The sequence below is a fragment of the Petaurus breviceps genome, unplaced genomic scaffold (genome assembly GCF_028583685.1).
Source record: "Petaurus breviceps papuanus isolate PSGF00001 unplaced genomic scaffold, PetGlider_PUasm1.0 164, whole genome shotgun sequence".
NCBI classification, from domain to species: domain Eukaryota; kingdom Metazoa; phylum Chordata; class Mammalia; order Diprotodontia; family Petauridae; genus Petaurus; species Petaurus breviceps.
Genome location: NW_027185735.1, coordinates 10,408,867 through 10,432,818, shown reverse-complemented (window position 1 = coordinate 10,432,818; position 23,952 = coordinate 10,408,867). Strand labels below are relative to the sequence as shown.

Here is a 23,952-nt window from a genome sequence, read left to right as displayed (position 1 = left end):
TAACTGTTGGCTGAGTGGCTTGCCTTTAAAAGCTGATATTTTGCCAACAGCTGGCTGCTGTTCGATTTGGGGTAGGGCCCCAGCAGTCACCTGGCGCTAATAGAGTCCACTTCTACATTGCTACTTGGGTCTTGCTCATTTAAGGTACAACACTTCCTCCCTCCAAACCCACTTCTATTCTGAATTTCTTTAGTACTATCAAGGGCACTAAGGTCCTTCCTATGTTTATAACATAGGTCACAAATTCTTTGACTCCTCACGTTCATTTACTCTACATATTTAACCAGTTGAAGATTTTGTTATTTTTCTCTCTATAACATTGTTCAAGTTTGTCCCCTTATCTTCAGTCACCTTTAGGACCATTACCGTAGCCTCTTAAGTGGTCCCTCTGTCTCTGGTCTCTCCCCCCTCTAATCCACTGAGCCTCAATTGACCATGTTACTTTCTACTATAAACTGGTAGGCTTGGATACAAACTAGTAGGATTGGATACAAACTGGCATTTAAGTCTTTCACAGCCTGGCCTCAATTTACCTTTCTAGCCTACTTCCCTTCCTGTACTTGATGGTTCATGACCTTCTTATTTTTCCTCATGCTCATACAAAAACATATAAAGTACTCAAATGTAAATATAAGGTTAATGTAGGATAACATCCATTAAGCAGAACCACATTAAACAGAATGGAATTATATTAAAATCTTTCTGTGAACTAAAATCACCAACAATTCTCTTTTGCTTAGTGGTTTGCTATTGTAGTCAATGCTATATTTTCCCATAGAACACATGATTCTTGCTGAGTAACTGTTATATTCACTGACTGCTATGACTAGATTATTGTAATTAAATAGGATCTAAAAAAAGAAATTCATTTGCTTGGCTAGCTACATTGATCAAATTAACTGAATAATTAATTACTAACAATTATAATCTATAAGTTGGCCCAGTCCTTCAAGACATACACAGAGATTTTTCAGAAATGATGAAACATACTGCTCATTAAAAAAAAAATCAGTAGCATTTTTAATAAGCACAAAAGGGTTAAGTAAAAAAATTTAAAAAATTAAATTTAAAAGTATTTGTTTTATCTTTATCTCATCCCATTAAATATCTATTTTATGTTTAATAATATACATAGTAAGTACATAGTATATATATATGCATATAATTTATAAATAAATTTATTACAAACATATATTAAAGGACATGCTCCTTTCTTTTATTGATAGAAGTTTGTAATCTAAGATGTTTGGGTACTGCTGGTATAGAATAAAACAAGGATGTTTCATATTGTCATGGAACAAATTGGCAAAATTTTAAAAGTACAAGCACAAGTGAGGAATATGTGTTCCTCATTTTGGATGAAATGGAAATAGTTTCTAAGATGGAATAATTCTTACTAAGAAAAAACCATAGGGAGTTACTTAGCCCACCCCTCCTCTGGCTTCCACAAACTAGAAGATCTTGAAGTTCCTTTGCAAGTTTTAAATTTTATGATCCCTTTTGTGCAGTGACACACATTTTTGTCATGTGTGGGTAATGAAAATTTTAAAATTCCTTTTACACAAACTTAACTGATCTTTTGAGAACCTGAAATTTCAACTTCATTAACACCATGTGCTAACTAACTGAAATAACTGGTTTAGTTTATATGACAGTCAGTTTAATAATCATCCCTTCCCCAGTCCTCTCCCCTCCCATTTATTTACTCTCATTAGATTTTTCTTTTCTAGGGCAGTGTATCAGCAATGCCATATTCACAATGCCTATAGAGATTACAAATATGATGATATAATTATCCATCACAAAATACATCAGGTTTGCCATTTGGGGAAATAAACTAGAAAATTTATTAAGATACCAAAAGACTGAGTCCCAAAACCAGAAAGTGAAAGCCATCAGAATAGTTATGACATTGGCACAGGTAGATAAAGTAGAAAGCACCCACATTCTCAAGCCTTTAAAACAGAACAGGCTACCTCAGGCAAAGGTCCTCCTCTCCCCACTCACAGCAACCACCCAGCGCGCTCCCAGCAGCTCCGGCCCCTGGCAGTGCTCAGCAGGAGTCCTAACTCAAAAAAAAAAAAGGGCAACCGCAACCGCAACCGCTGCCAACCGCCAACTGCAACCACTGCCAACCGCCAACCGCAGGACCGTTATCTTGGCTTTCACTTTTTCTTGCTTTCCGCTTTCTCTTGCTCTGCTATGTCAGCACGTCCATGGGGCATGGAAGATCGTTAAATCCCATAACCCTTACAGGCAGGGTTGGGGAGAAGCTTTAGTTCTTCCCTCCTCCACCTCCTCTGTCTCCCACAATCCGGATCTCAGTTGATGAAGATTTTTTATTGTGTTAAGATGTTAACACCCTCTTATCCCTTTCTGTCTGAAGGGAACAATAGCACAAGATACTAATAGTTGGCCACATCCCTTGGTGACCATTTAAAAGCACAGTCAAATGAGTTAGACAGTTGAGGCAGCAGTTAGAGAAGAGCCTAGTTCTTCACTTCTTTGGAGGAAAAGAGGATTTCCCTTTTCCATTTCCCTTTCCTTCTCCTCTCCCCCCATCAGCAGAGCTATTCCTTCTGAAGTAGATACTCAATCCAGCAATTAAAAGAGTCAGGTCACATGAGTCTGAGGCACACAGGTTAATGTAGACACATGGATACAGAGAGACAAACACTTGTGACTGGAAGCAGCTTGAAGGAGTGTGACTTCCAGTAGCAGTGAACAGAGAGCTGGTTAAGGATGCAAGAAGGAGGTTAAGAACCCTGGCAATTGAGAATTTAACTTTGTGAAGACTCCATGGAGGGGGGGAAAGAAATTAAAAGATCAATACTAGAGTCTTGAGTAGCCAGGAGAGAGACTGTCTCCACATAATAAATGAATTCCCAAAGAAAATAGCCTGAGGATCAGATGGTTTTACAAGTGAATTCTATCAAATATTCAAAAAACAATTCCAATATTACTTAAATGATTTGTTAAAAATAGAAAAAGAAGGGATTCCTACCAAATTCCTTCTATGATAAAAATATAGACTTGATACCTAAACAAAGGAGAGAAAAAGCAAAGAAAGAAAACTGTAGGCTAATACACCTGAGTTATATTGATGCAAAAATTTAATAAAATATTAGCACAAAAACTATAAAAACATATTTAAAAGATTATATGCTATGACTAGGTTGGCTTTATACCAGGATCTCAGGATTAGTGCATTATGCAAATTCAATGTAAATTAAAATATCTTTGAGGTTAGCACATATGGTTGGCAAAGAAGGCAAAAAAGAAAAATACCAATTGTTGGAGGGGTTGCAGGAGAATAGGGGGATACTGCTAGTAAAGCTATGAATGCAACTTTTCTGGAAGGCAATTATGGATCTGAACCAAAAGTCACTCAGCCACAAGCATGTATATACCTCAGAGGGATTAAAAAATAAGGGAATGGACCTACATGTACAAAACTACTTATAGTAACTTACTATAGCAAAGAACAAAGTGGGTGCCCATCAACTGGGGAATGACTGAACAAATTACGGTGTCTGAATGTAATAAAACATTATTGTGATGTAAGAATGTGATTAATTCAGAGAAATGTGGGAAACCTATGTGAACTGATGAAGAGTTCAGCTAGAATAATCAGGACTTGGAATCAAGAAGACCTGAATTTGAATCCTGCCTTGGCTACTTACTACCTGAGTTACTCTGGGCGTGAGTCACTTAACTTAATCTCTCAATTTAAATTTCCTCATCTGTAAAATGGAGATAATAATAGTACATCCATCACAGATTGTTTTGCTTGAATGAGATAATATACATAAAACATTTTGCAACCTTAAATCACTATATATGTTTGCTATTTTCTTCCTTTTTTCTCCTCTTTTTCTCATCTTCCTCTTCCCTTTTGTCTTTCTCCTCCTCCTTCCTCTTCTTTCTTTTTCTTACGATTATCATTATTGATAATAATTATATAACAGCTATTGTTATTCAGTCATTTTCATTCATGCCCAACTCTTTGTGACGTCATTTGAGGTTTTCTTGGCAAACATACTGGAATAGTTTACCATTTTCTCCTCCAGCTCATTTTATAGATGAGGAAACTAAGGTAAACAGGGTTTAAGTACTTGCCCAGGGTCACACAACTAGTATGTATCTGAAGCCACATTTGAACTCAGGAGTATGAGTCTTCCGGACTTCAGTTTTGGCACTCTGTCCATTTAATTGCCCTTATGTAACAACTACAACACTGAAAATAGAAAAAGCTTTAAAAGACTTACTCTGATCAGTGCAATGACCCATGATGAAGCATATTATTCATCCCCCATCCGAGAAGTGAGGGGTTTGTCTGTCTGAACAGTCTAATGTAGCACCAATGTGATATTCACAGGGCCTACAGTGGCTATGAATATGCTAGTGTAATTCTAAATCACAAAATATAATGGACTCTCCACATGGAAGACAGAATCCAAACATTTATTCAAACACCAGAAAGTCAAATCTCAATACCAGAAAGCCAAATCCATCATAGCAACAAAAAAAAAATCTGTACACAATAACAATGCAGAAGGCATTCCTAATTTGCCAGGGCCTTCCCACAAACCAATATTCACAGCTCACTGCCTGCTTCCTCTCTCTCCCTCAGCTCTAAATGCTCTGACCAACTTCCTCTGCTCCACCCTTCCTGTTCCATCCCTTTTTGCTCTACTCACTCAGCAAGCTCCTCCCACCACAGACTCATGTGACTCAGGCTTCCATGTGACTCAAGCAGGACACATGGGACTATTAATGGATGGGAAAGATCTTCCCATTTACATTACCATTACACCTGAGTAGTTCCCTGCTCTCCTAGCACTTGGCATAGCTTCTTTCAAGATGTCTATAGTTGATGAAATTTTGTGCAAGCTCAATTTGGAGGGTGATCATTCTACACTTGCAAGTGCATATGAATCTGTCAAGGCTTATAGCATCTTTGATGCTGAGAGGGATTCTATAAACATTGAGGCAGCCATTAAGACCAAAGGGTAGATGAAGTCTTCATTGTCAACATTACAACAAATTGCAGCAATGATCAGGGTCAGGACATTACCTTCACTTATCAGAAAAGGACCAAAAAGGAACTTGGATCAGCACAGAAATCTGCCTTATCTGGTCACCTGGAGACAGTGATTTTGGGCCTTTTGTAGACAGCTGCTCAGTATGATGCTTCAGAGCTGAAAGTCTCCATGAAGTGCCTGGGTACTGAAGATTCCCTCATGGAGATCATCTGCTCATGAACAAACTCTATGAAATTAACAAAGTCTACAGAGAAATGTACAAGACAGAGTTGGAGAATTACATTATTTTGGACACATCTGGTGACTTCTGCAAATTGGTGGTTTGCACTGGCAAAGGGCAAATGGGCAGAGGATGGGTCTGTGATTGATTATGAGTGAACTGTCCAAGATGTTTGGGAACTCTATGATGCACGAGTGAAGAGGAAGGGAACTGATGCCCCTAAATGGATAAGTATTATGACTGAGAAGAGTGTGTGCTACCTCCAGAAAGTATGTGAAAGGTACAAGTGCTACAGCTCTTATGACATGTTGGAGAGTATCAAGAAAGAGGTCAAAGGAGACCTTGAAAATGTCTTCCTCAACCTGGTCTAGTGCATTCAGAACAAGCCCTGGTATTCTGCTGTCTGACTTTACGGTTCCACGAAGGGCAAAGGAACCCATGACAAGGTCCTGATCAGGATCATGGCTTCCCACAGTGAGATGGATATGCTGAAATTTAGATCTGAATTCAAGAGGAATTATGGAAAATCATTGTATTACTTCATCCAGCAAGACAAAAGGAGACTACCAGATGGTACTCCTGTATCTGTGTGGAGGAGATACCTAAAAGCCCTGTGGAAAGAAACAGTCAAAGCAGTTGTAATAACCAGAAAAAAAGCTTTCTGCTCTTCCCTCTTGTAATTTTAGAAAATCAGTTTGTGGTAATTTGCAACTAACAGTAACTCATATTAGTCTTTATTAATAAGGGTGATGTTATTTGCTTTCTTGTACTTTTTTAGTCAGGTATGTATTGCTTGGTTTTCCTCAAGTTTTCTCCTTAGCCAAAGGAATGAACATTCCAAGGGAATGGAAGTGAAATCTCTGATGTGAAACACTTGGCTTCGTATGTACTGTGTTGTCAAAAGACAAACTGAATTTTTACTTAGAACAAAAAAGAAGTGAGGAGCTCAAGGTGAGAATTTTAACATATTTTGGAGATGACCAGTGTGTGACTTTATTTATTTCACCTATGGTTATTTGTTGCAAAGTTGTTTTTTTTAATCAGGGCAGATTTGAGAGTGAGATGAGGATTATCAATAGTGAAGGAAGGAGAGGTGAGAGAGAGAAGGAGAGAGAGAGAGAGAGAGAGAGAGAGAGAGAGAGAGAGAATGGACAGAAGAGAATAGAAGACTGTTTGGAGGGAGAATAAAAAAGGATAGCTTTGAAAATAACGTGCTGAGTTTATTATTATGTGATTTTAAAAAGAAATGTAAGCTGCACATAATGGAAATGTGTAGTTTCATTTTCATTCCTCTTGACAACAGTTAGCAAAAATCTGCCAAACAGAGAGATATAGCTACCAAATGAAACATTAATTTAGAATGTAAGATCTTATGAAGAAGGACCATGGATGATTATTAGTATCATAAAGCTGAGAGAAGCAGTGGAGAAAGCTTATCAAAATATTCAATTAAACAAAACCATCTAAGAATGACAATGGAAGGAAACATAAGGCATTGAAAAGGAAAAAGTTTGCAAAAATCATTATGATAAATTGTCTTCTCCATCAATCATCATACTCTGACCCTAATATTACAGTTTTAGATGTGCTTATAGAAAGCATGTGTTTATAGATGGCACCTAAGGGAACAAAAATGGGAAAAGTATACAGATAAGATCACATGTATAAAGAGGAAATCAAAACCATAAGGTATCATAATTATAAGATATTGAAGGACCAACATGGAAAATATCTATAGAAAGGGGAAGATGTTAAAGTCATGGGGAAAAAAATCAGACCTTTTAATAGAGAAAAAGTGGTGACTGAGAACATCAGTAACTCCTGTTCTATATGAATACTCTCTTATCTATATTACATCTTTATGAGTCTTGTATATACAAATTAGAAGCATTCTCAACGACAGTATTAGGAGGGAACAATGGTCTTTTGCAAGTAATATCTAAAAGTGGGTCACATCTTTACAATTTAGTTACTAACTAAAAAATGTAGAGAATAAAATACCCATTGTTTTTTGATTATGGATAAGCATGCAACTCAGTAGAACCAAATGTCATTTTACAGGCTTCCTTGTAAGAAAGAATCTCCTATACATATATTAAAATTCATTCAAACGTTCTTGAAAGATATAAAGATAGACATAATTCTATTCAATGACCATCTGATGATAAATGTCAGGCAAAGCATGAAATAGGGAGATATATGTTCACTAAAGGTGCTGCAATGATGTGATGGAGTATATCCAGGTTGGAGTCCAAGTCGAAGAAGAATCCCCTGTGGATGGAAACATCCTCCAGATGCTCCTGTTGTCAGATAACATTGTGCTAATTGGCTCAAGTTGTAGAACACTGAGGAATCTCCAGAAGAGATTGGTAATCACTCAAGGGTGTTTGTCCTGACCATCCACATAGAAAAGATCAAGTGGATGAAGAATGTCTATAGCCCTGATTATAATGTGAATTAGGATGGACTACCAAAAGTTGTTCATTAGTGTGTGTGTATGAGTGTGTGTACACACACACGTACATATATACATAAACATACACATATTGTATATATGTATATGTGTATATACATATATATCTATATACACACATGTACATATACTGAGTTGACTTGGAGGAAGAGAGCAGTTTGGATTGCCTTAGGGCAGAGGTTCTTAACACAAACTTTTTTTTACAATTATTTCAATATAATTGGTTTCTTCTGTAATCCCATGTATTTTATTTTATGTATTTAAAGACATTATTTTGAGAGGGGGTCTATAGACTTGCCCTACATGATACTCAAAAAGGTGAACAATCCCTGCCTTAGGGAAATTGCTGAGATTCTTTAATGTCTCTAAACTTCCCATGAAAGCAAAAGACTATCTTTTTAATTAAAAATGAAAATTGTCCTTTATGAACTGTCAAATTTGCTGAAGTTTTTACAATTGTAGTTATAGTCCTTAAGTGAGTAAATGAGCATTGTGGTGATCATTTTCACTTTTTATTTCCTTTTATTAAATTTTATTATGCCATTCATCGTGGAGCATTTTGGCTAATTTAAGTCTGTTTTCTATTAATTAACCTTACCTTGCTAAAACTTGACTCATGGAATGATAATATTAAAGGAAAACTTTTTGACACTCCTCAGACAAGAAGTCAAAGGGCTTTACTAGGTGATTTAACTAACTATTTTTGAGAAGATTCTATGGGCTCTGACTCTGTGGTTATCTTTGAGGCATAAAAATTTCCCTTCTCAATCAGTCCATTGTAAATCCTCTTAATGTAATTTAACCCATAACCTGACTTAGTTCATCTGAAGAGTCTGTTTAACTAGGTTTCTTTCTTTAGGGGATATATGAGATTACTTCCATACATTATAGTTTGTTCCATTTTTATAGCCTAAGAGGATATACTAGATTGTTGTATATTAAAAAAAAATTCTCTGTCTCTCTGACATAATTTTGTTTATAAAAAAAAAACAAAACACCTTGTTAGAATCCTAGTCTTTGTTGAGGGTTATTTTTCTACTACCTGAACCTGTGCTTAAGCATAATAAAACTTAGGTTTTTACCTCTATAATTTCTGCATTGTGATAGGTTTATATTGCAGTAGTGATCTATTGCATGAACTTGAAGAAGAGACATTTCTTTCATAGCAGTATTTATTAAGCACCTACTATGTGTGCTAGGCACTGCACATACAAAGAAAAGCAAAACCAAACATAAATAAGAAGAACCAACTAATTCCTGTTCTAATGGAGCTCATGGTCTAATTGGAGAGATAACATGTAAACAGCTATGTACAAACAGGCTGTCAACAGAGTATATTGGAGATAATATTAAAGAGGACTGAGTATGGCTTCCTATAGAAGTTTACCTTTACCTGAGACCTGAAGAAATCCAAGGAAGCCAGGAAGGAGGAGGAAAGAAAGAGAGTTCTGGGTATGGGAAACAGCCAGAGAAAATGAGTTACGAAGGAGGGTTTTGGGTGTGGGGAGCACGTAGGAAAATTATTGTAATGTAAAAAAACCCATAGAGACATTAAAAATTGAAAATAAATTAAACATGAACTTTTTGAGGGGGACTGTACTTCGTAGGAGGGGGCTGTTTGGTTATTTATCAATACATTTATTGGCAAAAATGGTATTTAAGAGAAAATTAACTAAACAAATAAGAATAGAAATGTGACAAAAATGTGTAGATTAAAAAGCTAACTGATGCTTAGTAGGAGTCCAGCCTTATACCTTGGTCCTTTAAATAAAAAGTATTTTTTTGACAATTTACTGTCTTGCATCCAACAGGTGATAGATGCTGGTTTTAAATTATAAACTGGTCACAAGGAACACTAAATCACAAGGGACTAAAATGAAAAAGCTTCACGATCACTAAAGGTATTCTCATATGTTAATGAAAGAAACATATTGAAGGTTCAGTCCTCTGTAGTTAAAACTGTTAAAAGGAATGCATTTGCTAATTCTAGAGATGCTCCAAGAAAATTATTCACATATGCTGAGTTTGAAAAGAGGAACAACATAAGGAGAGAGAGGAAAAAAAAAACCCTTTTGTAGCACTAAGGGTGTGTCAAGCACAACCAACAGATGTCTGAAGTGAGTGTAGCTCATCACTGGGATGATGTAAGATGGGCCTGCTTGGAGTTTGTAGGTGAAAGAAGCAGGTATTTAATACCATCCATATTCTTGTTAGGATATTTTTTTTCTGCTTTCTGGGGGGGGGAGGGGGAAAGCAGGGCAATTGGGCTTCCATGACTTGCCCAAGATAACATGGCTATTAAGTGTTAAGTCTCTGAGGTCAGATTTGAATTCAGGTCCTCCTTACTCCAGGGCCAGTGCTGTATTCACTGTGCCACCTAGCTGCCCCAAAAGTTTTTTTTTTAATTCCTTTTTTTGGTCTTCTTTTGGAGGGGAGAAGGCAGGGCAATTGGGGTTAAGTGACTTGCCCAAAGGTCACATAACTAGTGTTAAGTGTCTGAGGCTGGATTTGAACTCAGGTCCTCCTGACTCCAGGGCTGGTGCTCTATTTACCACTCCACCTAGCTGCCCCAATGCCATCCACATTCAAGGAAGTTCCTCCTCTGTCATCTACTGTCAGATTGTGCCATGGGGACATGGTATTTGACCTGCATTCTGTGCTTCAGTATCAGACCCTGAGCAAGTGGGACCTGGTATAATGGTAATGGAATTTGAAGATCCCCTTGTATTGGCAAGCTAACAGGTACTTAGCACTTGGTTTTGGGTTAAGTGTTAAGACCCAGAGCTTGTGAATCCTACAGTAGGATGGACTTGTTGACATGATGGGATGGGGCTGAACAGGGAGGAGCTGGTGCTGTATGCAAGGAAAAGCCCAGACTGAGAGAGGTCAGAACTTTTGGGAGTAGCATTGTAGAGGCAGAACAGCTACCGCTGGAGAGAGAGAGAGAACTGCTGGGAACAAAAATGCTGAGAGAGAGAAAACTATTAGGAGCCAGAATTTCTGAAAGAGAGAGAACTGCCATCTGGAGCTGCCCAGGACTTCTGAGGGCCAGTTGGAGTGGCTGAGAACTGAGGAGTAATGGCAGGTGCTGGTACTTTGTCTGTTTTGATGTTACTTTGTCAGATTCATTTGTTGATAGAGGCCTCAGACCTTATCATTGGGTCTATGTTGATTTCACAGGCAGAAAGTGAATTGATGAGGATGCTGCAATTAGTATGAATGTTATTGTGGCTTTGTTAAGCTTTGTTTACCCAGGAACAGAAACTGTAGGAAGGGGAATCATGGAAGATGAAAAACTGCCTTGAGTCAAGATGAAAAGACCTCTCCTTGGGTATTTAATGCCGACTGATGATACTGTAACCTATTTGTGACCTAGGGGTGGATTGCCTTTGTGCTTTCCACTGCTTCTTGAGAGGGTGCTTGATGGTGCCTGATGATATTGTAATTTAGTTGTGATCTAGGGGTGTAAAATTTTGACCTTTGTACTTTGTGATTGACTAAATGAATGTACTCTGTTTAAGAAGGAAGACTTTTTGATTGAAGAGATTAAGACAGTGTGACCTAGGGATGGACTTTGTGACTGACTAAATGAATGTACTTTGTTTAAAACTACGTGACCACTTTGGTGAAAATTACATGGCCATTTTAGTGTTAGGTTGTTCAGTTGTGACATGGTGAATGCTGTATTTTTATTTTCTGTGAATGTTTTGCCTTAATTTATTACTGAATAAATGGAGAGTTTACTATACTGTGTCATCAGAATCTTGAAAGCTAGTCACAGCATCAATCCTCTGGAAAGCTGCTTGTGCTTGGCATTATACCTGGGCAGCACAGTAGAGAGAACATGTCCCATGTAGGCAAGCCAAGGAGAAATATTGTTGAGTTACTAGGGTTCTTGTCAACCTAAGGATAATAAATGAGAAGTCTAACTTCTGGTTATAGACTATTATGGCAAAAAAAAAATTACCTATCTGTATATCTAGATATATATCTCTGTGTGTGTGTGTGTGTGTGTGTGTGTACACACACATCCCTAGGCTGGGTGATAAGAGAGAGAAAGATAGATTTGAGCCCTGAAAGTTTCTGCTTTTGGTGAAGGATGGAAGGAGTAAATCTGAGGATCAAATGGAATGTGCCATCTAGGTCTATATTATAAGCTGAGTAGTATTTCCATTTTTACTAATATAGATCTAATTTGATTGCATGCATATTGTATTCTAAGAATTAGAGGTGAATTGATGAGCACAAGCATTAATGTAATGAATGGGAAGATGGTGGGGCAGGGGCTTGATTCATGGTCTGATTGGTAAAAACACTTTAGTTAGGAGAGATCTAACCCATGAAAGGATGGAATACAAAGATTAATGGCAGAAGCCAGAGTGAGGTACAGGGAGCTTGTCAATAAACTCAGAGTACCCTCTAATTTGGGATGGGGTGGGTGACAGTGGGCCTGAGTCTTGGGTGACAGTCATATACTTAAGATCCTGATTATGGAATATTTCCTATGATATTGCACTCCTAAACAAGGCTTTGCTACATTCTGTGACCTAGTTAATTCTCTGCTGCTGACATACACTGTGACAAAATGAGGGTCATGCCCCCATCCCATGTGGTGGTGGTCTTATGTCTTCTTAACTAGGTGACACAGTAGATGGAGCGCTGGGGCTGGAGTAGGGAAGATGAATCTTCCTGAGTTCAAATCTGGCCTTAGGTACTTACTAGCTCTGTGATCTTGGGCAAATCACTTAACCTTGTTTGCCTAAGTTTCCTTATCTATAAAATGAGCTGGAGAAGGAAATGGCAAGCTACTCCAATATCTTTGCCAAGAAAACCCCAAATGGGGTCATGAAGAGTCAGACCTGACTGAAAATGACTGAACAACAGCTTTATAGACAGCATCCCCTTTGGTGTTATCTCCCTATCACTTAGCCTAGTTGAGGGTGCCATCTAAGCGGTCTGACTCATTACTAACATTCCTGCTTCAAGGTTAGGTTCTGGAGGAGAAAGCAATACTAGTGACTTTGCACAGTCTTCCTTCACTTAAATCCAGTTCATTTGCAAGTCATGGCATCACCTTCCTGTTGCCATGGTCTTCACAAATGAAGGAGAAAGAACATCTGCAATGTGTAACTACCACTACACCTTTTAAAATACTTAAAACTCTACATTTTAATTTTAATTAATTTACATACCCTCCACCATTGCTACTTTGCCCCTCCATTAGTCCCTTGTGGTTAGTGTAATAGAGAATCTATTAAGGAAGAAAAAAGGGATTGTCATGCAACAAGGAGAGCTCAGTTGAGCTTATGTGAGAAATTTGTAGTGAATTAATTTGGCGTGATTGTGTGATGTCCTCAAGTCTAACTAAGAGGGGTAAATATTGGGAGTAACTCAGGGTTAGGTTTTGGAAAGGGATAAGCAGCAATGGTATAGGAGGGTAAGAAATTCAAGGGGAGAGGATATTATAAAATTGAACTTTTAAACTATAGGGTTAAGACTCAGAAGAGAGGAAAGTGAGACCAGAACTTCACTTTCAAAGGGAGACAATGAGGCATGGAAAAACAGGGAAGGTTGAAATTATTGGAGCCTGCCTTAAAGGTAGAAAACATGTTTAAGAGGGGTAAGAGATAGGAAAAAATTGAAGGAAAAGAGTTATGACTAGATAGATAAATTGTAGAGTTTTGGCTTGCAAAAATGGAACACTTATGGCTGATGATGAGATTTAGGTTATTACCATACTTGTATATATCTGAGGTAAAGTGAAGATGTAGGTAATGGGAGTGGAGACTGAGAGTCTGAGAAAAAAGGGTGTTTGAGGGGACATCAACAAGTATAGGGATAGGAGTTAGCGTGAAGAGGAAGACTGAATTTGGTACTGAAATTGAACAAAAAATGTGATAGTAACCTGTGGAAGGAGGCTTTAGATAAATACAAGCAGGCTCTAGATAGAGTAAGATACCTCAGTGGAGAAACTCCAGAGGAAGGAGATATTGCTGAATGATGGGGGCAGAAAGGAGATTTGGAAGAAGCCCCTCTTTGTATTTCTGGTTCAGTGCTACAGTGGACAGGAGACAAGGTACATCTAGTATTGGAGAGGGTTGCAGTGTCTTCTTGGGTGGAGACAAGTATCTTGCTAGTGAGGGACACAAGATGGTGGTCAGGTGGCAGGAAGCCTGGTATATTGACCCTAGTCCTGGCCTTATAGCTAAATGACCTGGTTCGATAAAAGGTCAAGAATGTCGAGGGAACTAAGTAATGTCAACTAAGAAAAGGTATAGATGAAGAGCTCAATATTGTCTACTTTCACTTTCAAATTACATTTTAAAGAAGTAATTATTTTAAAAACATTTTAAATTTGCATTTCTCTAATTATTAGTGGTTTGGAACTTTTTTTCATATTGACAACTTGGATTTCTTCCTCTGAAAACTGCTTGTTTATATACTTTGGCCATTAATGATTGGGGAATGTATTTTATTTTTACAAATTTGAATAAATTCCCTATGTATCTTAGAAATGAGATCCTTGGTAGGTGGCATAGTGAATAGAGCACTGGTCCTGGAGTCAGGAGGACCTGAGTTCAAGTCTGGCCTCATACACTTAACATTTACTGGCCGTGTGACCTTGGGCAAGTCACTTACTCCCAATTGCTCTGCCTTTCCCCCTCCAAAAAGCAAAGCAAAAAAAAAAAGAAAAAGAAATGAGACCCTTATCAGAGAAAGTTGCTGTGACGATTTTTTCCCAGTTAATATCTTCTAATTTTAGCTAAATTGGTTTTGTTTGTACAAAACTTTCACATTTCATTTAATTATTTTCATGTAAATATTTTATCTTCTGTAATGTTTCTATATTTTATTCAGTCATGAACTCTTTCCCTACCCATAGATCTTAAAGGTATTTTCTTCCTTGCTCTTCTAACTTGTTTGTGTAAACCTTTATGTCTAAGCCATTTGGATCTTATTTTAGTGTGTATCATGAGTTGTTGGTATATACCTAGTTCCTGAAACACTTATTTTCATTTTTCCCAGGAGTTTTGTCAATAGTGAATTCTTATTCTAATAGCTGGGATCTTGGAGTTTATCAAACACTAAGGTTCATTTGCTTCAGTTCTTTGTATTTATTTGTATTTCTTGATTTATAATCAATCTGTTCCACTGATAGACTTCTCTATTTCTTAATCATTATTGAATAATTCTGATGATTACCATTTTGCAGTGTAATTTGAAATCTGGTACTGCTAGGTTCCTTTTATTTCCCCTAACCCCCTTCCCCCACCCCCCCATCCCCCCCAGCCTCCCATTATTTCCCTCAAGATTTTTTATGTTTTGTCCCTCTAGATGTATTTTGTTATTGCTTTTTCTAGCTCTATAAAATAGCAGTTTGATTGGCTTGATGGTAATGAATAGGGAAGTTAATTTAGGTAGAATTGCTACTTTTATTATGTTGGTTTAGCCTACCCACAAGCAATTAATATTGCTCCAATTATTTAGATTTGCCTTTATTTGTGTAAAGAGTGCTTTGTAGTTTTATTTGTATAGTTTCCATGTTTGTCTTAACAAATAGACTGAAGTATTTTATACATTCTGTAGTTATTTTATATGTAATTTCTTTTTTACATTTTACATTTCTTCCTTCTGGGCTTTGTTTGTAATACAGAGTAATGTTGGTGATTTATGTGGGTTTATTTTCTAGCCTGGGGACTGCTAAAAGTTATTATTTCAATTAGTTTTTCAGTTGATTCTCTAGAGTTCTCTAAAAACATTTTCATATCATTTGCAAAAAATAAGACTTTTGTTTCTTTACTTATGCTTATTACACCATTTTTTCTTGTCTTATGATTATAGTTAGTATTTCTAGTACTGTGTTAAATAATAATGGTGACAACAGACACTCTTCCTTCACTCCTAATCTTCTCAGAAAAGCCTAATTTATTCCAAATATAAAAATCTTTTTTTTTTTTAAGCAATCGGGGTTAAGTAACTTGCTCAAGGTTACACGGCCAGTTATTTCTGGGTGTGGTGCTGAGTATCTGAGCCTGGATTTGATCCAGGTCATCCCGACACTGGAGCCGGTGCTCTTACTTGCTGAGCCACCTGGCCGCCCCTAAAATATAAAAATCTTGATTTGATTTTAGATATTACTTATGATGTAAAAAAAGATTCGCTTATTCCTATGCTTTCTACTGTTTTTGACAGGAATGGCTGTTATCTCTAAAGGTGTATGTTTCTATGCGTGTGCATATTGGTAGAATCATATGATTTCTGTTGTTCTTTTTATTAATATGGTCAGTTATGGTCCTATTATTGAACCAACCCTACATTCCTGGTATAAATCCAACCTGGCAATAGTGGGTAATTTTTATGATATGTTGCTTTAGTTTCCTTGTTAATATTTAACCATTATTTATTTATTTATTTTTACATTGATAATCATTTTGGATGTTGGTCTGTTGTTTGCTTTTTTCTATTTTGACTCTCTCTGGTTTAGGTATGAAGATTATATTTATATCACAGAAAGAATATGGTCAGACTTCTCTTTCTATTTTTCCCAATGGCTTATATAATGTTGGAATTAATTTTTCTTTAAAGTTTGACAGAACTGGCTCATAAATAATCTATTCTCTGGTGTTTCTACCCTTTCATAACTAATTTATGGCTTGCTCAATTTTTTTTTCTATTTATAGCACTGTTCATATGGGCATTTTGTATTTTTGTTAATATTAGCTTCATTTAGATCATCGGTTTTATTGGTATATAACTGGGTAAAGTGTTTCTAATAATTTTTTTTTTTTACTTCAGCTTTATTTGTTGAGAATTCAACTTTTTCATTTTTGATACTGGTAATTTGGTCTTCCTCTTTGCATTATTAGCCTATGACTAATTAATTACCTTTTTTTTTTTTAGAAAAGCAGTTCTAATTTTGTTTATTGATACTTTTATTTTGCTTTCAATTTTGCTAATTTATCTTTTGATTTTTATGAATTTCAGTGTTTAGCAGAAGTTTTAAAATGAGTTTTCTAGGTTTTTTTTAGTTGCTTGCCAAACTCAGATCTATTCTTTTTTTTTTTTTATGAAGAAGTTTGAGATATACATTTCCCCCAAAGGACTGCTTTGCCTATATCACCCAAATTTTGGTGTGTTGTCTCATTGTTGTCATTATCTTCAATGAAATTATCTATTGTTTCTATGATTTTTTGGACATACTTGTTCATTAGGATTAAGTTACTTAGCCTCAAATTAATTTTAATAGATTCTTCAGATGTCCTTTATTGAATATAATTTTATTACATATCCATAAAAGATATGTTTTTCTGCATTTGTTTGTGAGGATTTTATTCCTTAATAAAATTTTCATAAAGATACATGATCAGCTGAGAAATAAGCGTATTATTTTGTATTCTCAATCAATAATCATTAGAGGTCTATCATATCTTATTTTTCTAAAATCCAATTCACATCCTTAGCTTCTTTCTTGTTTATTTTTTGGTTAGATTTTATCTATATCTGAAAGGGATATATTGAGCTCCCAAACTATTTATAGTTTTACTATCTATTTCTCCATGTAACTCATTTAACTTGTCCTTTAAGTAGTTAGATGCTGTGTTATTATACACACATATACATACACACATATATGTACATATATGTGTATATCTATATGCATATACACATATATGTCATTTGACCTTTGTGATTCCTACCTTTCAGCAAAATTTATCATCCTGGTTGACCTTTTTTGATTAAATCTTTTTTTTTTTAAATACAGCCTTGTCTGAAACTATCATTGCTACTCCTGTCTTTGAAAGTTCAGTTGAAACATAATAACTTTCCTCCAACTCCTTATTTTAATTCTTTGTGAATCCTTGTCTTAGGTGTGTTACTTATAAACAGTGTGCTATTGGATCCTGCATTCTAATTCATGCTGCTCTCCTCTTCTATTTTATGGGTCAATTCACTCCATTCACATTCACAGCTATAATCATTAATTGTGTATTTCCCTCCATCCTATTCTTGTATTTTACCTTTTCTTTGTTTCTTGTCTCTTGTTTATAAAGAAGAGAGTGATGAGGGAGAAAGTGTTCTTAGCACCATTGCTCTAAGTTTGATGAAATCTGCTTCTACTCACTGCCCCTCTTCTTTTTTCCTTGAAAAGAGCCCTATTACAGGATATTAACCTTTTTTAAAAAAACCCTTTTTTGAGATCAGCCCTCTTAGAGTTCCAAGGTCTCTAGTTCATTATTCAAATCTCTCTCTCTCTCTCTCTCTCTCTCTCTCTCTCTCTCTCTCTCTCTTCCCCCTTTCCACTCCCTCCCCACCTTTCTGAAAGTTCCTTTTTCCACATGTGTCTCCAAAGTGTCTCTTCAAAGTCTCTGTAAATAAAACAGAACATAGTAAATTCACAATTCAAGAGTACGAGCATATCCATTGCACACAACAATTAATGACAAATTACAAAGCAAAATTTATAAAAAATTTATTAAAAAAATATTAGCTAGCTATAACAATAACACCATTAGTTTTTCTAAACACCTTAACTTTAGGGCTTAGAATATATACAAATAATGAACAAAATAATTAAGAAACAGACATTGCATATAGCATGAACAAAACAAAACACAGAGAACAACACACTTAAAGAAACAAACATACTTAAGACACAATGATTAACAGCTATTAGTGCAACAAGAAACATTTAATTAGATATAAGGCACACTTCACATAGGCAATCTTTAGAATTGCTTCCTGGTTTCATGTATAACTATTTCTTCAGGTTCAACTGTAATGTCATTATTCAGTTTAGTGACTTGTTTGATGTGTCTAGTTCCCCTTGTCACTGGCTGAACTCACTGCTGCTATATCTTACCTCACAGATGACATGGGCTGACCATCAGGATCATCCTATGTTTGTTTGTCTACACCTGGACTGACAACAAGGGGAGAATGGATATCAATGTGTTTGTGTCATCCAAGATTTTTTGTATGAAAGGGAGAGGAGATGGGGCAGACACACAGCAAGAGTGAAGGTGAGCAGCCAGAGTTTTTCCACTGGGACCCTCATTCAGGAGAAATTGAGGAAGGCCTCCCCCATTTTGGGTGGACCTCCTCTGCTGACTTTATGGAAGGACATGGACAAGAGTCACAAAGGAAGCACAAGAGTGGATGGATTATCATTTGTATTACTAGGGGAGATTTCAGATCTATTTGAATATTCAGGGTCTTTCCTAATACCACTGGTAATTCAAGGTACAATTCCTTTCAGCCCCTTCTGTTTCATTCCTGTTAAACAAGTGTAAAAGGCTTATCTTTTACCACTATTGTCACCGAATGGGCAAACTACTCCTAGCTTCTGTAATCTCTTATCCATTTAAATTTTAGACTGTCTTCCTGATTACTCCTCTATGAATTTCCTCTAGTTTACCATAATGTATCAGAGACCAAAAATGTGGTTCATCAGAATGGTTTGATGCATGGTATTCAGTATGAATTCAGTAGGACTTCATTCTTAAACAATAACAAGGGAGGAGTCCCAGCCTTTTCTAGGTTAGGAACCAGGTTATGTTATAAGGTCTATAAGATCTGTTGCTAACAATCTCTTGAAGGTGCATCCTTGCCTCCTAGATTTCTTTCTCATGCGAAATGTGTCTTTCAAATTAAATTTTCTCCAGGTTTGTTAGTTCCTTTTGCGTTGTTTTTCAGTGTTTGGGCATAATTGAGCTGATTTTAGCTACAGCTGGCTGATATATTCAGGAAAAATCTGGAATGTGTCAAACAGACTGCTTTGACTATATTTCTTTTCTCTTCTTTTTGCTAGGTCCATAGATAAATGTGGCCAAATTGCTTTCTTGGCTAAGACTCTGCCTAAAATCTCCAAGTTATGATCAATAGTATTTTTTTTTTCTGTCTCTACATCAATTCCTTCTATCCAGCGTGGTTTCACATTTGAACTGATTCATTGTCATCAGGTAATTTTGACTTAAGTTGCTCAAGGTGAAAGAAGATCAAGACTGGACTGTCTCTACCCCCATTCATACAATCATTTTTCCTCTATATATAATCTATGAGCCATTTTTTTTTTGAACTGTGCCTTTGATTTCATCAAGGGAGCTTCCAGTGAGAGAGCTCTTTCCATTGAGTAAGGCTAATACTTGGTCTTCAACTTTATAGACTTAGAAAGTTGTTTGGGGGCACTGAGAGTTTAAGTGATTTGTCCAGCATCATACAGCAAGTATGTGTCAGAGGTAGAATTTGAATCTTGGTCTTTCTGGTTCTAAGATGAGATCCCCACTGCATAATTTTGTCTCTCTTGGTGTTGGAAAGGACCACAAAAATAATTTTGTCCAACCCAAACTGAGTAGAAATCACCACTGTTATCATTTACCCCAGGCTTGCATAACCTATGGCTTGCAGGCTGCTTGTAGCTCACCAAATGATTTCGGGAACCTGGTGAAAAATATAGAGGAAAACATTTCTTTGTATGTAAAGGAAATCCTTTGGCATTCTGCAAGCAGCCTGTGGACTTTAAGCAGCTTGTGTGCCACAGGTTGGGCAGGACTGATTTACCCTTTGTTTAAAGAACTTGGAGATGGGGAACCCATTATCTCCTTACTAGTTAATTTTTTTTCTCTTGTATTTATCTGGTTATATAATTCTTCCCCCCCCACCTTTATTTCCTCCCAGTTTCTTTTTTCTCCTTCCCCTTCAATTATTTCTGTTCAACAGTTTTAAAAATTTCAGTTTTTGTGCCCCTTTCCAAAAAGAATTTCTCTTATCCTCTTCATTATCTACCCTTCATTTCTGTCTGCTTCCAACCCTTGTTCTCTGGTTCATGACCCCTACAATTATCTGGTCTCTCTCTAGTCTCTGTATTCCTTATGCAATCCAAACCTCCAAGGTGTTCATTCTAGGCTCTCCTCTCTAGTTGGTTTCTGCCCCTGCCTTGTAGAGTTTGTCCTGTGGATTCTCTTTTTTCATTGTGTTCACTCCCAGAATGATGTCAATTATCGCAGATGTCAAAAAGCACATTGCCCTTTTCTTACCACAGCCCTGGTTATGCATTCCACTACTGATCAATACCCTCATCTGATTACCTTTTCACCCCATCAGCCTCAAAATCTCTTCCTTGATTCCAAGTTCTTCCACTTCCTCAGGTTCTAGTTGTCCTCAGGGGTTCTAACTCCCTTTCTCCTCAAATAGAACCGGTAGATTTTTCAAGCATCAAATCCCCCAAACCATACACAGCAGAAGGTCTTCATCTTCCTTCACAATCTCTTCACCCATGAGAGCATTCACCAGCTCTCATCAAAGCAAGGCCTCTTTCTTTTCTTCCACTTTTTAATCTTTCCTCCCTCATCCTCACCCACTCCCCTATAGATTCTTCTCTTTCTGAGACCAGAGGGATCACCTTCCTCTCATTGCAACCTTTGATTTGACTCCATTACACATTCCTTTCTATCTCCTTGCTTCCTTCCCCATCTTCATACACCCTCTCATGTTGTCATATTATCCCACAAAAAACATCTATTTATTTGTAGATAGAGTGTTACCAGTTTCTACCCATAATGCCCCAGGTCCACCTCTTCACTGTTACTTCCACCAGATATCACCTTCAACTCTGTCTCTCTGTGTACATTTAGAAAGAAGTCTCTTACTGAATTCTCTGGTGTCACTCTATTGCTGTTGCTGTCCTTGTCTTCTGCATTTATTTACTCTTACATTTTTGTTGTTTGGGGTGTTTGAGACACAAATAATTTTTTCAGTTCTGGTTTTCTTTATAAAAATATTTCAAATACCTCTTTGTTATTGAATGTCCATCTTTATTTCCTTCATTTAAGCTCAAATCTGCAGGATAGGCCAACTGGGCTACATCCTGAGCTCCATTGCTCTTTGGAAGACTTTATGCTGTTCCTTCCTACATTTTCTGGTGAATTCAGAAGAATCTTTTGTTATTCAAATTTCCTTTTCCTTGTATTTGTAGGTCTTTCTTCTGATCATTTGTAGAACTTGTTTCTGAGTCAAATTGTTAAATTTAACCACTATATGTCTCAGAGTTTACAGCCTCGGGTTTTTTTTTTTTTTCCTGAAGGTCATTTGTAAATTCTTTCAATTGATATTTCATTTTCTATATTCAGAAGTTCTGGGCAATTCTTTTCTATTATTTCCTGCATTATGCTGTTAAGGTTTTAAAACTGTCTTGTTCTTCTGGAAAACCTCTGATGTCTACACATGCTGTCTTGAGATCAATATGTTTTGCTTGCACAGTGAGCCTGTTTTCTTCTAACCTTATTGTTTATTTGCTTCTCTTTTTCTAGATTGTCCTTTACTTCTGTATATTTGATTCCTAACCTATTCTTCTCTCTTTTGTTTCTTTGGTGAGACTTGTCATCAAAGATTCCAATTTTCCTATTCTACTTATTATTTTTGATGTGCAGGTCATACATTCTGACCCCATAATTCTCATTTTTCTTTCAAACCAGTTTGTTGTGTGTGGTTCTATGGTCTCATCACATTCCACAGGTCTGTCTCAAGTATTGAATAATTTTCCAATGTTTTATGATATTTATTTATAGATGCCTGAAGTTGCTTACTAGACCTAGAGGCCATATTTAATTTTTTTTATTAATGTTTTCCTTGTTGATTTACCTGCTTATGTTTAAGATATTTGAGTGTATTTCTTCCTGAGATCTTTGGCAATTTCAGTCTCTTCCCCTGCCCTATTTCCCTTTATTATTCATGTTCTGACTTTGTCCCCTTTGATGATGGTTACATTGGGGGCTGCATCTCAAAGCATCTCACTCTTCTCCTGTGCTGCGTAATTCATAGTTCACCAGTCTATGCCCCAAGTAACTTCTGGGTTGACAGAACTGGTCACAGCTGGGTGTTGTGCTGTTTCCCTTAGGTTTAATGGAGTGCTGCACAGCCCTCCTCCCCCCACCCCCCATACAGTGTTTTGCCCTGCTATTCTGTCTCACTTCCTCTGTTCCTAAGTTCTGGTCTGACACTAGCATTTCTTCTCATACTCCATATCTTACCTATAAACCCTGCTACACGTGAAGTCAACATACAACTCTACAATATCTTCCTTAAGGAAGTTGATTGCAATCCCTCTGAGTTACCACAACATAGTATAGTAGAAAGGGTACTGAACTTGGTGTAAGGACACCTTGCTTCAAGTGCTGGTTTTGTACTAGCTGTGTGATTCTGGGCAAGGTGTAAATCGACAATCATGGTGTCCAGAAAAGGTCACTGATTACAGCTAGAGGACCTCTGTTTGAATTCCAACTCTGCTACTTACTGAACCTGGGCAAATTACTGCCATTCTATAGACTTCAGTTTTGCCATCTTTAAAATGATGGAAAGTCAGACTAGATGATTTCTAAGGTCTAAATATCCAACTCTACTATGTAAACCCTATGAAACTTCATTTCTAGGTACCTCTTTTGTATCTGTACTTTTAAAAACAGGTTGAATTATATCTTCCTTCTATGTTAAATTGGGAATAAAAAAACAAACTTAATTTAGACCTAAACTAAGCCCAAGAAATGGCAATCTGAAAGGAAGAGATATGAGAAAGAGGTAATTTAGATGAATTTGTTCCTTGCAGCTGTGTTTATGCTCTTAGCATAATGTTAAGACTTCCATCAAAGAAATCAGGATAGCTGTAGTTCAGGCTTTTCTTAAACCACCCCAGATCCAAATTTAAGATAAATAGCTATACTTGTTTGCCTCCTTTGGGTTTCATATGTAGGGCTTTGGAAACTGACTGGTATCCTGGGATTCGTAGTTTAGAGGGACAAGCATTCCTTCTCAGCCCTGGGAATATCACAATCTGGAAGTAAGACTTGACTCATATTTGGGACTTTTTAAAGGGACACACAATATTCAAGGCAGGGAATGCAAGAAAGGAGTGAAATTTTGAAGAACTGAAGAACAGCAGCAACAAGGAGACAATGTCTCCAGCTATACCTAACTGGATAGAAAAAGTAAAAGGAAGAGCTGCAGTAGACAAAAGAGAAATCAAGGATGGCCATTGAACTTCTCAAGTATTTCAGAGCAGCAGATTTAGACTGAAGCTACTGGTTGTATCCACCTCTTCAAGAACCAAGGATCATATGTGAAAGATGTTGTGAAGATAGAAACAATAGGATTTGGTAACTGTTTAGATGTGTGTGTGTGTGTGTGTGTGTGTGTGTGTGTGTGTGTGTGTGTGTGTGTGTGTG

General features: G+C 36.8%; 2 protein-coding genes and 1 pseudogene across 5 annotated transcripts in view; 1 reads left to right on the top strand and 2 right to left on the bottom strand.

Annotated features, from left to right (window-relative positions):
* The window catches only part of GEMIN2 (gem nuclear organelle associated protein 2), a 404,714-nt gene that overhangs the window by 177,526 nt on the left and 203,236 nt on the right, over positions 1-23,952 (bottom strand). The gene's annotated exons all lie outside the window — the stretch shown is intronic.
* The window catches only part of MIA2 (MIA SH3 domain ER export factor 2), a 481,197-nt gene that overhangs the window by 382,024 nt on the left and 75,221 nt on the right, over positions 1-23,952 (bottom strand). The window lies entirely within an intron of this gene.
* LOC138156968 (annexin A2 pseudogene) lies at positions 4,819-6,146 on the top strand (annotated as a pseudogene).